General features: G+C 50.1%; 1 pseudogene across 1 annotated transcript in view; it reads right to left on the reverse strand.

Moving 5' to 3' along the window:
• Positions 1-805: 805 nt before the first annotated feature.
• Positions 806-14,264, reverse strand: part of LOC147644324 (protein slit-like) — a 55,943-nt pseudogene continuing 42,484 nt past the window's right edge. Inside the window, exons 7-20 of the transcript XR_015270497.1 lie at positions 12,732-12,884; positions 12,525-12,657; positions 11,157-11,372; positions 9,648-9,805; positions 9,413-9,566; positions 9,075-9,296; positions 8,856-8,929; positions 6,811-7,189; positions 6,667-6,737; positions 5,734-5,872; positions 4,129-5,661; positions 3,911-4,070; positions 2,934-3,074; positions 806-2,867 (exon numbers count right to left, since the gene is read on the reverse strand). The product of XR_015270497.1 is annotated as a protein slit-like (transcript). The remainder of the gene's footprint in view (positions 2,868-2,933; positions 3,075-3,910; positions 4,071-4,128; positions 5,662-5,733; positions 5,873-6,666; positions 6,738-6,810; positions 7,190-8,855; positions 8,930-9,074; positions 9,297-9,412; positions 9,567-9,647; positions 9,806-11,156; positions 11,373-12,524; positions 12,658-12,731; positions 12,885-14,264) is intronic.

Below are 14,264 nucleotides of genomic sequence, written 5' to 3' on the forward strand. Positions count from 1 at the left end.
ATTGGAGGCGAGTTCCTTGACTTGTGGCGGCGGAGGGGAATGTATGTTCGTTCATGCTGGGCGGGGAAGGGGGTGGTACTGGACTGGAGGACTCTTTTGGGGGTCAGGGTATGTGCACACCTGTAACGACTTGCTTAAAGCTTGATTACTCTGATGATGATTCTGATGGCGATGACGATGTGCAGGGAAAGGCACGACGAAACGTGCGAAAGAAGGAGCTGGGCACGAGCCGGGGACAACGGGGTCTCAGCTAATTTCCAGCGGACTTGGCAGGGGCTACAGTTGCGTCTCACATATATAGATACCGGGATCCGGATCCGGATCCGGATCCGGATCGTGATCTGAATCTGGATCGATCGATCGCGTATTATGGTTCTGGTGGCTCATTATGTACATCGCCTGGGTAGCTTGCACTAGTAAGTAGATATTATATATGCGAATATATATAGAATACATGTGTGGCCAGGACACGGACGGTCCTTGGCCGAAGGATTAGATATATGTACGTATATATATATATATAAAGAGAAGCGGAAGGGGACGAAAGCAAATCGATGCCGCTGTGTTACAAAGATTATGCGATCAGCTGCTGAAGAGAGAGATGTATATGTGGTATATGTATATGGCATATGGTTCGAGTACGAGTACGAATTCGAGTTCGAGTTCCAGCAACAGGACGAGTATATATGGGCGTTGATGACATCATCCACAGGCTGGACGATGGGGCAGGGCAACCAGAAGGATGACTTTGGGACTAGGGAACGGGGAACGGACAAGGGCTCGGGGGACATCGAACCCCCCGTGTTGTACTACCAGTGCATCATGCGCAACTGATCGAGGATGCGCTGCTTGAAGAAGGTGCCCAGCATGCCGAAGACCGTCGATACGGCGGCCACGCCCATCATGACCTGCATGATGAACTGGATGCCGGACAGCTCCTCCTCCGTCTGCTGGCGGTGACGATGGCGCGCCCTATGATGCCGCCTTCCGCCGTTTTCCTGCAGCCGCTGCAGTCGCTCGAGATCCTCGTCGAACTGCGGCACAATGGCCAGGTTAATGACCTCCGTTTCGAGAGCAATTGCTCGTTGGCAATCGTGTGCGCCTCGGTGGCACCCTTGCTGGTGGCCTCGTTGTGCTCCTTCTCGCGTTCGCGCTGCTTCTCCAGCTCACGAACCCGTGACCGCTCGTCCAGCATTGTGTTGTCGCGACTAAAGTCAAAGTCCCGGCTGGAGGGAATCAGCGGCTGCTGCAGCGTTCGTCCCGAGGTGGGAAACTCGGCCAGATTCACCTTGGTGAGGAACTGATGTCCGCCGAGCGAAGCACTGCGTGATGTGTCCGAATCCGGCAAGGGCGGTGGAGGCTGCTGGGTGGGCAGTTGGTCGCGTACTCGCGTCCTGGAGTTGTTCTTCTTGATGCCCAGGACCTCGGATAGCGGTCGATTGATCACTTGGTAGCAGTGAGTCGGAGGTGGGCCGGATGATGAAGGATCCGCCTGGTTGTACATTCGCAGGCGGTTCCACAATCTCCGGCTGCAGTGGCTTGGGTGTGCTGGCCACTAGAGAGGGCTTTCCTGCGCTGCCCTTCCTGCATGTCCTCGGCATCCTCGCTGTCCGTGTAAACAGAGTCCTCCGCTGAGGAGGAATCCTCGGACTGGGACTTGGGCGTCTCCTTGGCCGGCTTGCCAGGCGTGAACTTGTGCGTGAGGTTGCGGATGGGTCGTACTTGGAGCTCTCCGAGTCTCCGCGGTAGAGCAGCGCCACCTTGCCATCGGGCGTCAGAACAGGCGTAATCTTGGGGTGTGGCGACGGAAAGCGATGACTGCTCTCGGGGTCCGCGACAGGGCGTCGAAGTCGGTGAGCGTCGGCTTCTTTTGCTGCTGCTGCGCCGCGTCCTTGTCCGTGGCCTGATCCTTGTCTGTCTGCTGGTACACGATGCTCACCTTGCCCAGCGGCGTCGATATGATCTTGATGGCATCATTGCCGTTCTTGCGATGGTACGGACCGCTCTTGCGCTGCTGCTGCTGGGAGCCAAAGAAGCCGCGCCCCTGATTCTCGCCCGTATCGGTGAACTCGTCGTCGACACCGTCATCGCCGTCCTCGCCATCCTCGTCATCGTTGGCAAAGTGGCCGCTGCTCTCGCGCAGATCGATCGCAGTGCTCGGCACGGCCACCGCGACGGCTGCCTCTGGATTGGCCTGCGACTCGGTGAGCAGTTTCTTGCGGATATTCTCCAGCTGGCTCTCGCGGAAGCTGCTGCTTGGCCGGAAACGTGACCGGAAGCCGCCGAAGCCGCTGCCCTCCTCGTTGAGGAAGTGCTCTTCATTGCTCTGGGTTTCGCAGTTCTTGGCCGCTCCATGGTGATGCGTTCATCATCCTCGTCATAGCCCATATCCTCCTCCTCCTCCGGCACACTCACCAGACCCTTGGGATCGGGCAGCTGTTCGGGGCTCCTCATTATTGTCCTCCTCCTCTGCATAATCATCATCGATACCATCATCATCATCGTCATCGTCTTCGAAGACGGTATCGTCGTAGAGATCGGCCTGCATGCCATCCGTCTGCTCCGTGGGATAGTCTCCGTCCACACTCTCGTCCTCCTCCTTCTCCGCATTCACACTCACACTCTCGTCCTCCGCCCCCGTAACATCCGTGCTATCCCTAGTGCTATGGCTAAGACTATCGTTACTATTACTACTACTATAGTTTATCTAAACCTGTTCCTAAACTAACATCTAAGCTGCTATTGCTCCGTTCGAGCAATTGGGTAGTCGCATTTTTCAGTCAGTAGCATTTCTTGGTGCATCCGCACTTGCGCACGATGTCCAAGTTCTTGATGTACTTGCGGTTGTTGCTGCACACCATGCGCACCTATGAATCGAGAGAGAGAGAGAGATTAGCGGAACGATTTCTGACCAAGTCAAAGGATTCGCTTACCTTGCGCCGCCTCACAATCTTGGCCGCGCAGCACTGATTGCCGCAGCCGCCCACGCACTTGGCGTACTTCAACGGCTGCCCTGGAGCGGACGTTTTCGCGTAAGTACCGACGCACCTGCTCCTTGCGACAGGTGCTAGCCGCTGATGATGGGAGGAAGAGCGAGAGAGAGGGGGAGAGTAAAGAAAAGTCAAAGGAGCTCAATTAGTCAGTGGCTTGAGGTGTAGTGACGACTGCAGTGTGAGCCCGCCGGCTGGCTAATTAGAGCTAACAAAAGGCACAGCGCACTCGGTTCCCTTCCTCCCATGATGGATGGTTGATGAGCGTGAGAAGCGAGAGCCATGAATGTGGTGTGTGTGTGTGTGTGTGTGTGTGTGTGTGTGTGCCAATGACTAATGACTGGGAGGGTTAATATGTGCACCTATTTTCATGCTATCCTAAAAACCCAAGTTCCTACTTGTAGGCTAAGATTTCCCGGCCTTTACATTTACAAATCAGACCAAATTTACAGTTCTTATTATCACAAGTACCCTGATTTTAGTTTACATCTAGGAGCTATAAGCAAAAAACTTAATAAAACGTATTTCTTAAATTTTTACTTTTATCAAAAGGATTGTTAAATTACTAGCTTTCATCACTGGGTATCCCATGGCCTTGTATACTTTTTGCTAAGAACATTACAGTATTTACTTTCTTTGCCATATCACAAACTTCCCCCTTGGCAAAACAAAGTCGGTAGTTTTATAACAACTTGAAGCTAAAAAATATTAAAATTCTCCCCAACTCTGCTTGATTGGACACATGTTTTATGGCTACCTGGATCCACTTTATATATGCCCCACATAAACTGCGCTGAGCATGAATAAGTGATGAGTGGCTTTATGGTTAGTAGTAGTAAACCCCCCAACCCCCCAATCCCCGCCGAGAGTTGTGTGTGTGAGTTGTGAGTAGCATAAGCATGATAGATGTATGTATGTACCAGTGACTGTTGGGGGCTCTGTGCTGCCCTCACCTTGATCGCAGTAGCGGCCGCGCTGGCCATGCTTGCACTTGCACTGATAGCCATCTCGGGCGCTGGGATTGGGCATACAGCGGCTGCCTCGGCGGCACTTGTTCTCTAAGCAGGGATCCACCGGCTCCTAGGAGAAATAAGCGATATTAGAAAGGTAGGAATAAAACAAGGACAGAAAGTAGTACATACCTCTTTTTAATGTGCGGCGTCTCATCCATGAAGTCCTGCTCATCGTCCTCCTCCTCTTGCTGCTCACCCTCGAGCAGGGCACAGCCGGGGGTGATCTTCTGCTGGCGCTGGGCATTGCCAAAGTCCACCAGTTTATGGTTGATCCACACCTCTTTCATGCAGCCCTTGAAGCTGGTGAGGTTGCGGATCTGCCAGTTCTTGTACGCCTGCTGGGCAGGATCTGTGGGCAGACCGCCCAGGAACATGGGCGTGGTGAGCTTCAGGTAGTCATTGGAACCCTCGTTGATGATAGTAGCGAGCCAGGCCACGATCCACGCGTAGCGTAAAGTTCTTCTTGACGGCCAGCAGCTCGACGGCATGGTACTTGCCATCGGCCACCATCTCAAAGCTGTACATCGTGGACACGGGATAGTTACCAACGTCGTAGCTAACACGAATGCGTCCGTTGAACAGCTCCACCGCCAGGTGAGCATCCTGTCCGTCGTACAGCAGAATGCCGTTCTGCTCGGCACTGCTGAAAACGATGGTCACATTTGCTGGGACGCGTGCGCAGCGGTTCCAGCTCCACGAAGGAATTGTTGTGCACGAAGCTGATGCTGGTGAGATACTCGCACCACTTGCCCGTGTATCCTGGATGACAGCGACACAGGTAGTCACTGCCCTGGGCATTGGGCTGGAAGCATACGCCGTGCTTGCACTGTGGTTCTGCACGGCGACGTCTGCGAGGAACCGCCATCGAGATCATGTTGTGGCCCTCGCAGTACTTGCCCGTGTAATCGTCGGGACAGCGGCACACATAGTCGTTGATGCCATCCACGCAGGTACCGCCGTTCTGGCACATGTGGTTCTGGCAGTCGTCAATGTGGCCGCCCGTGCAGTTGGTGCCATGGAATCCTGCCCGGCAGTCGCAACTGTAGTGGGTGAAGCGGTCCACGCACTTGGCTCCATTGGCACAGGGATTGAACTCGGGGCTGCAGAACTGGATCTTGGTATCGCAGAACTCGCCACTGAACCCGGGCTGGCACTCGCATCGGTACGACTCCACGCCATCGATGCAGGTGGCATTGTTCTGGCACTTGGTCTCACCCAAACAATCGTCGATGTTCGTCTCGCAGCGGGCACCCGTGTAGCCTGGAGCGCACTGGCAGCTGAAGCGACCCTCCTCCAGCACCGTACAGGTGGCATTGTTCCGACACGGATTCCCGTAGCAGGCGTCGATCATGAACTCGCAGTGCTTGCCATGGTAGCCCGGCTGGCAGAGGCACTGGTACTCCCGCTGGGGCAGGGCCACGCACTGGGCCTGGTTGCGGCACGGCTGCTCGAAGCAGGCATCGCACTTGGCCAGGATATCGTTGCGCACGCGGCCTCGGCACACGAAGCTCGTCGAAGGCGTCGACAGGATCAGCTTATCCTTCATCTGTTCCGGCTCGGCACAGCGGGCAATGCCCGGCTCCACATAGTCCAGCTTGATCCAGTCGGAGAACCATTTCAAGCCACAGTCACAGTACAAAGGATTGCTGCCCAAAGCTCTGATGAAAGGAAGAAAAAAAAGAGGTTCAAGGGACTGTCTATTGGCCAGGGGACAGCGTCCAACTACTCACATGTGGGTCAACGACTTGAGGTCCTCAAAAGGAGCCCTCCGGTATCACGCGGTTACCGTGCAGCGAGAGCACGCGCAGGTTATTCAGGCCAGACAACGCATGCCTCTGTAGACACTGCAGCTTGTTGTACGAGATGATGCTGTGAATAGAGGAAGCAAGGAAGGGAATTGGGAAACGCAGACGTTAGCAAATTGCATTAGGACACACAGACACATGCGGCAATTGATGAAGAAATGAAAGTAATTGCAAAACGTTTTCCATTCGCAAAGCGGAGGAGAGACACCAGAAATAACGGCTGGCTAAGCTTTGATTTGTGGATAGCGCACACAGGCCGGGGTCACAGTGTGCTAAGGGACTAAGGCAGGGATCATATATCTATTCGAGTGCTGGGTTTTAGAATACAAGATACAAGAATTCTGGATTATAATCCATGGAGTTTCCCTGAGCTTTCTGACTTGGTATTGATGGATTTATGCCTAAGAAAACTCTGCAGGATGTCCCATTTAACACAAATTCACATTGCTATACAAATAAACCAGTTTCAGACCACTGTGCAGGCTAGGCGACGCTGCCATCGAAGTCAGCGCCGACTAGGGAACTAAGCACGAGTCACGATTTCGACTTTACGTCTCGGAATGAATTTCTTCGTGCCTGCGCCTTCTTGGTTCGCAATGCCTTTTGGACAGAGGGACGGATACTGAGAGCCAAAAGACTAGGCACCAGGCACCAGGCCCCCAATGCCCAATGCCCAATGCCCCAGCCCATTCACAGGCCCAAGCCCAGGTCGACAAACGATGCAATTGGCGCAGAATTGTGTCAAGCCCTCTTGAGCCTTCGATTTGCGGTGGTTTTTTGCGGCTGGTTATTTTGTGGTTTCCGTGCTTCGACGTAGCAATTAAAAAGTTCATTAGGCCGCAATGGTGGTGCACTTACAGAGTGGACAGCTTGGTCAGATTGGCGAGCGGTAGTTGGACAGTATGGTGATCTGGTCGTTGCTCAGATCTCTGCAAAGAAAACAAAGGAGGGAGAAGAAGGGACCGTTTGCTTGAAAATACCAATCCTCCACAGAATACTCACAGTCGTGTCAAGGCCCGCACATGAACTAGATGTTTGTAGTGGATCTGCTCAATCTCATATGATTCTTAATAGAGGTTCCGATGTCTCCGCTGGTATGCCACGTGGATCTCCTTCTAACTGATTCCGCTGAACAACGTACCACGGGCCGGTGCAGGTGCAGGACGGCGGGCAGTAGCCATCGCCCAGGCAGCCCTCGCTACTCTCGCTGGTACACTTGAACTCGGAGTGGGGCAGGAGCTTTTCCTCCCATGGGCACATCACGTACTTTGGAGGGGGCACCGCAACGTGCCGCTCCGCCGTTCAGCGATTTTTTCCGCAGCCAGTCAGCGAACCAGGCCAAATGACAATTGCAATTGAAACGTGATTCGAGGCGAGGTTCCTAAAGGGAGCAGTAAAAAGTAAATACAAAAAAATCGGTTTAAAAAATAGCCACAAAAAGAACGTTCACGAATAAAAAGGCTTATTGATAAAAAAAGGGTTCTCTTATAATTCAATTTCTGCCTGCCCAATCCCAAATGATAAATTAATTCCGTATTCATTCGGAGCTGTAGTCAGCATATGTTACACTCCCTCCCTCTCCTCCGGCTGACCAATCCAATCCCAACCAAACAGGCACTTTAATTATGCGAAGGAGAACAGGAGAGTTCGAGGGTGTGGGAGCTGGAGCTGGAGAGGAGGAGCGGGGAGCAGAGCCAGGAGCGTAGCGGAGCAAGTGAAACAATGGCGAAGAAAATTACATTGGAACTTCTGAAGTTGCAGCCGAGTCCAGACTAATTTAATAAGCAATTCTGCTTTGTCATGCCATCAGCTATGCTGGCTCTCTATTACAAGTGTGTGAGTGTGTGTTAGAAAGTGTACACTGGGGGAAATATTTAATGCCTTAGGGAATACATTTCGCCAAAAAACGAGAGGGGTAAAGCATTGTTACATTATATCCTTAAAAGGTTAAATAGATTTAAGAGCTATGAAAACAGTAATGCCCAAAGTTTTTTTAAGTATTTATGTTTGATTTTATAGTACCTATCCAAAATCTTGATTATTATTCAAAGTGTAAAATAACTATAATCAAAATAGCAAGTTAATATGGTTAGCATTAAATTTCTATATAATTTCTATGGTAACTTATGCAAATCAAATTAGTAACAGCTTCAAAAATAACTCCATTCCCTTACCATTAGAAAAAACTAACTTAAATTATTTTAATTAAACCCCCCTTTTGCTCAGTGTAAGTGTGTGTAGGCCGCAGGCAGCCAACTAACACTTTGGGCTCCCTTCACGCAACACCTTCAAAGGTGGCGAAGGCTTCATGGCAATGGCGTTGTGGTGGACCTGGTCGTGGGTGGGTAGGTGGTGTGCTGGTGGGTGTCATGTGGTGCACAGCACTTAATGAATTTCATTGATGCTATTTATTAGCTACTTAAGTGAATTTTACAATAATTTGCGAGCAGCAGCAGCACCCACAGCGGACCACACACAGCACCTATCAACACACACACACACATCTCATCTTCCACATAGAAAGTCCCTTCATTGAACTCAATTTTAATTAATTAAATCATCAAACACACACACACCACACTGTGTGCTCCCTTTTGGGTTTCCTGTGAGTGTGTGTGTGCCTGGGGGATGATTTACAAGCACGAGAAGTTGGGAAGAACTAAGCTAAATGGCATTGATATTGCAACACAGCACATACTACATATACCACCAGACGGGGAGCAACTCAGTCTATAAATTGAACTTCAATTGAATTATATACAATAGTTTGCTGTGCTTTCGCTGGCTGCCATGGAGAAGCAAAACTGATTTGAAGGCAGCCTCAGCCACATCAGACGAAGTTCATGCGGGGAGAACAATCAGTACCATTAACCTCATTTCACGACCGAGGATGAGGGAGCTGCTCTGCTGGCCAATTAATGCTTAAGCCAAATCATTTGTCATTGAAGTGCATCCCCAGCACTTGGCACAGTTTTAATTGCTGCCAGGCATCGTATCTGGTATCTGGCTGGGAATCTCCAAAGGAGGAATCATGGAATCATGGATACTTACGACGTCAGCGAGTTGAGATGCTCAAAGGAGCCGGGGCATAACGCATGAGATTTGATTGTCGTATAAATTGCTGCAACGGAAGGAGATTGCATAACGTCAGGTTAATGAGTTTCAGCAGGGGTTAAAGAGGATTGGAGGTTAGACAACAGGTTTTACAATTGATTACGGATGAAATAGCAGGGAAATAGGGAAACTAACAGGAGGACAGTTAACACTTACAGCGCGTCCCACGCAGGCCCAGGAACATCTTGTTGGAGATCTCCTTGGATCTTATTCTCGCCCAGCTGCAGCTCCTGGATGTGCGAGGCACCCTCTCGAAGGCATTCGGCTCGATCCCCGTCAGCTGATTTGGCTTCAACTCCAACTTGACCAGATGCGGCAGACGGCCAAAGAGGCCATCGGAGCTGATGCGCCCCAGTTCGTTGTCGTTAAGCAGTCTGAAATCGAATAATGTATCGAGATGGAGGAGGAATCGGGATACAGCAGCCAGCAGGATGTACACAGCAGCCGGAAGGAAGGAAGGATGCGAGTGAGAGGAAAGGGAGCAACTTACAGCTCGGTCGTGTGCAGGGGAATGTCCCGTGGAATCTCCTTCAGGCCGCGACCCGTACAGTCGACAGTGGTGCCCTCGCAATGGCACATTGCCGGACAATCGGAGTCCATGCGGCACTCGCCGGACAGCTTCATCCGCAATTCATCCCAGGAGCCTGAAAAAAGGAACAGCAGAAGGAAGATGGGAGGTGGGTTGGTTGGTTGGTTAAGCACAAGGACGCGACTCTGGGTCTTACATTTGAATTTCTCCTCTCGCAGCGATTCAATCCGACGACGATGCATCCGCTTCGGTGACTCGCAGCGGGCTCCACTCGTCTCTATGGGATTTTTGTGCAAATAGTCGGCCAGCCAGCGCAGATTGCAGTCGCAGATGAAAGGATTCTTGGCCAGATGCCTGTGTAGTGTCCGGGTGTGGCGGGTGTTCCGGGTGTTCCAAGTGTGCGTGTGCAAATGGAAAGAAAGTAAGCAAAAGAAGTAGCATTGAGCATTCGACTGAATGGCTGAAATGGTTATGCAGCAGGACTTAAGGGGCCCGGAGACGTTGCCCGGGAAACAGAAGGTTTCAGAATGTACAACAGTGGGTATAGGTATAGGAACAGGAGGAGACTTGAGACGTCTTAAAAGTGCACCAGCCTTGTGGCTACGACATTTCCGTTGTTGTTCACCCGCCTCACAGTCGCCCGAAGTCGTTGTTGTTTTGCAACTATTTAAAAGCAATTCTCAACAGGGTTGCCAGGTAATGGTAAATGTTCCTATTGGACCATTGCAGGAGGTGGTGGCATTCCCCCAAGACCATTGATGAGCTGCATATTTCCTCACAGCTCTTAAACTCTCCCCCCATTTAATGGCCACAATTTGGTATGATTTTTATGTTTCCGCTGCCTATACATTAAAGTTAGGAGCCATAAAAGCTAGTTTACTTCATTCGGCGTATCAATAAACATTTTGCTTTAGGAGGTCTCCTTAACCAGTAGTTTCTGCGACACTCGGGAAGGTAATTTAAGTTTCGGCCAAGTTTCAAAAAGCCAGAGTCGTAAAAGTCAGCAGTTTTCAGCTTTATTTTTTTGCCAAATTCGATTTAAATGGGTTAAAAAAAAGCCCTCATTAAAATATTTTACGTTCAAAGAAAAGTTATTTACAACTTGCATTTGTATTTCGAAATTTTAGTCTCTGGATAAATGACAACCCTAGCAAATACTAACCCACTCAGGCATACAACAAATCCTGCACTTTTGGACCTGTTTTCCGCCCGCCACTGAAGGAGGAGGAGGAGGAGGAGGCGGAGTCTGTCCGCCTTCCGTCCGAGTTTTTAGTTGCAGCCTCGCAGCCTCGCGCACATTTATCGATGCCAAAAGGAGAGAATTCTTCTTCTCGGCGTCTTCGTCTTTTGTTCGCTAAGGCCGAAAGTCTTCACGGTTCACGGAGAAGGGAGAAGAGATGGGAATTCATGGGGGCATGGTACAGGGAAAGGAGGGAGCTATAGAAACCGGAGGAGCCTGTGGGCGGGAGGAGCTTCTTGTTTGCTGCTAAACAAATGTCAACGCGGAACGATGAGGCGACGCGAGGCGAGAAGGCGAGGGCGCAGTCAAAGGCAACTACTAAATGTACACTCAGAGGTTTAAACCAAAGTGCCTGCTCCATTCAAAGTGGGATCCCGACATGGGTCAGAAGTGGACGTGAATGTGGGCGGGCACAGTGGTGGCATGGTGGCTTGGGGGGCGGAGCTGAGGACTCCATGTACTTACACCGTTTTGATGCTCTTCATGGCGTCGAATGTGCCATTAGCCAGCGACTGGATGTTGTTGTCGTACAGCGAGAGCAGGCTCGAGCTGTGGAGGTCGCGGAAGGCATCCTTGCGTATGCACGAGATCTCGTTGGCGTTCAGCAGGAGCAGCTGCAGCGAGCCGAGTCCTTTAAACACGCCCGAGGGTAAATCCTTTATTTTATTGCCGTACAGCACACTGATGATGGGGTGTACCGAGGGGTGAGTGGACATGGAAAAGAACACACAAATAGAACACACGACAATGTTAACACAAAGCTCGAGAAAAGTAAAAGGGAATAAACAAAAAACAAAAAGAAAAACACAAAAACAGAGAAACCCAAGCCAGAAGGTGGCACAAAAATTACAAAACAAAAAAAAAAAAACACAAACAAACTGGTTTGTTTGGGCAACCCGACGAGCTGGGAGATGAGCTGGAGTTGGATCTGGACTCGTGACACGCTTGAAATTCTAGGCAAAAGGGTTGATTTTTAAGAAAACATGGTTTTTAGGCCTATGTCCTGGCTACATAACCCCTGGGTCATAAATGTTACAGTAAATTATTTAGTTAACTAAATTTAAAGGCTGAGTTCTGGAAATTATAGGATTAACTTAATATCTGAGTAATATTTAATATATATTTGTGCTATATTATCAAAAATAATATGAAATTTATATTTACAAGCACTTATTCCTGTTAAAATCACATTTCTAAACATATTCTTTCAACAATTTCCTTAAAAATGTATTAATTTCCCATTTAAATATATATCTAATTCCTACGAAATATGTCTGACTTCCACTTAAATCCCCCTAAAACATAATCACTTCTAACAACCCCCCAATACCTTAAATCCCCTTGAATTATGCCAAGTCAAATCCAAGGATTAGCCACCCCCAAGGCCAAGCCTACACCCCCAAGTACGTACTCAGCCAGGAATTAAAACCCTTTTAATGGGCCGAACATAAATTAAGTTCGTGTCACGTTTCCAGCTCCATCAAACCGAGGCACACATACACAAACGTGAGCTCAGGAGGACCTCCTGCTCCTCCTTCTCCTCCTGATTCCGCGCAGGTAAGCTGATGCCTTGTGCGGTGTGAGCCAACGCTTAGCGTGGGCCGATTAGCCCGCTTTTGGCCAGGCCCAGAGGCACCTCTTGCCTCCCTTCACCCCCTCCAGCTGCAGTGGGTACTCCAGCTCAGGTGACTCTGCCACCATCAGTACCCCGTGCACGGGGCAGCTCAAGTGAGTGCACACTTTGTGCAATGGCTACTTGTTGCACTTGGTAAAGTGAGTGCAGCAGGTTCCCCACCCTCATCCTGCGGATTGCTACCGGCATTATCTACTCACAGAGTGGTTAACTGCTTCAGGCCGCTGAGAGCATCATGGGCAATCCGGGATATGTTGTTGTTGGACAGGTCGATGCGTCTCAGTCGCCGAAAGCTGGAGAACGATTTCGGCGGCAGTTCCGTAATGAAGTTCTGTCCAGGCGGCTGCAAGGAGAGAGAAGGGTATCGAGTCAGAGGGGAAATCACTCTAGCAAATGAGATGGGAGATGCACCACTTACAGTTCGGTGGTGTCATCGGGCAAGGTGACGGGCACACTGGTCAGACTCTTCTCACGGCAATCGACGATCCCGTCCGCACAGCGACATGGGTGCGGACAGCTGTTCTCCGCCCCGCATTCCATCGGTGCGTGCTCCGTCAGACCTGTTGATGGACAAACAATATGGTTGCACAGAGATCAGGGATAAGTCGCTTGCAAATTTCGCTTCGCATTAATTTCAGTTTTGGGGGGGGGATGGCATAGGAGAAGCCTGCTGCTCCGGTAGCTGGGAAACGAGCATCCGTCCATCCGATTTGGATCTCTACCAGCAGTAGCGTAATTATCAATGCTACTGCACAGCACTCGAGGTGAAGTGGAGTGATGGGGGTTTTTGGGGGGTTTGGGGAGGTGTAACTATAACCAGCCGCCGGTCATAAATGTTTACCCACATAATTCCATAGCATTTCATACAAAACGAAAGTCAAACAAGAGCCAAGGAATTATAGCAGGAAATAGTTCAAAGGTGGAAGTTGGGATACTCTTTCTAGGGGAGGTTTTCAAGGGTATTTCAAAGGCAGAAGGTCGGAAAAGCTATTGTAACTATTATAAGCTATTAATTGCTGGGAAACTTAAACGTAAGAAGCTTGAAGTTGTTGGGCAAATGTTCCTAGATTAATTATTATCAAATAAATATCAAAACATCCCAGATCCATCTTATCCCTCTTCACACCTAACTATATTTCCAGGAAACTCTTATTATAAACCATCAGCTAGCTTGACACGGGTCATCCCATAGTCAGGGTTATTCCCTCAGCTCATCTGCATATCTGGTATCGATTACAGGCTCCCTGGCAAAAGCCACCACAGCCGAAAACAATACCCTAACCGTGCCACAGAAACGGCTGAATGGCTAAACCGAGTCTCAGCCTGAGTGCCACCTCCATCGAAACTCGTTTCATGGCTGCTGCTGTTGCTGCATCGTTTTCGAGGCGCATTTTCCGCTTCATTGAGCGCTTCACGCTCAGTCTTGAGCTTTGCTTTTCATCTTACTTTTGCTTGATTTTCGTTTTTGGCCACCTCTTCCACCACTTCCATTCACTTGGCCCGCAGCTTAAGCTTCAGCTACGTCTTGAGCATCTGCATCCGCATCTTTTTCCAAAAGGAAACAACAACAACGAAAAAACACAAACACAAGCCAGTGATTTCGACGGCGTTAAACGTTTTGGCAAACAGCACAACGGCGTGTGGTGCGGGGATTACCCCCGAAATGGATCGAGTTGGCAATGGAGCTGGAGCTGGAGATGGAGATGAAGCCACCAAAACCACCAAGTGGATGAGATTCTCTTGCCAGCTATGAGGCCATGTGGAGGCGGCGGGGGCGTGCCCATATGACTGCTTATGATTTATACCCGGAGTGCTTTCGGCTTTTGTTGTTCTCCTCGCGTTTGGCATAAAAAACTAATTAATTTCGGCTACGAATAGTAGGGGAGAGTCGGGGTTGGGTTGGGACGGGACGGGGCGGTACACACCATTTTTGGTAGCAT

This window comes from Drosophila serrata, unplaced genomic scaffold (assembly GCF_035046125.1).
Source record: "Drosophila serrata isolate PLE 108 unplaced genomic scaffold, ASM3504612v1 contig_184, whole genome shotgun sequence".
In the NCBI taxonomy this organism is placed as follows: Eukaryota; Metazoa; Arthropoda; class Insecta; order Diptera; family Drosophilidae; genus Drosophila; species Drosophila serrata.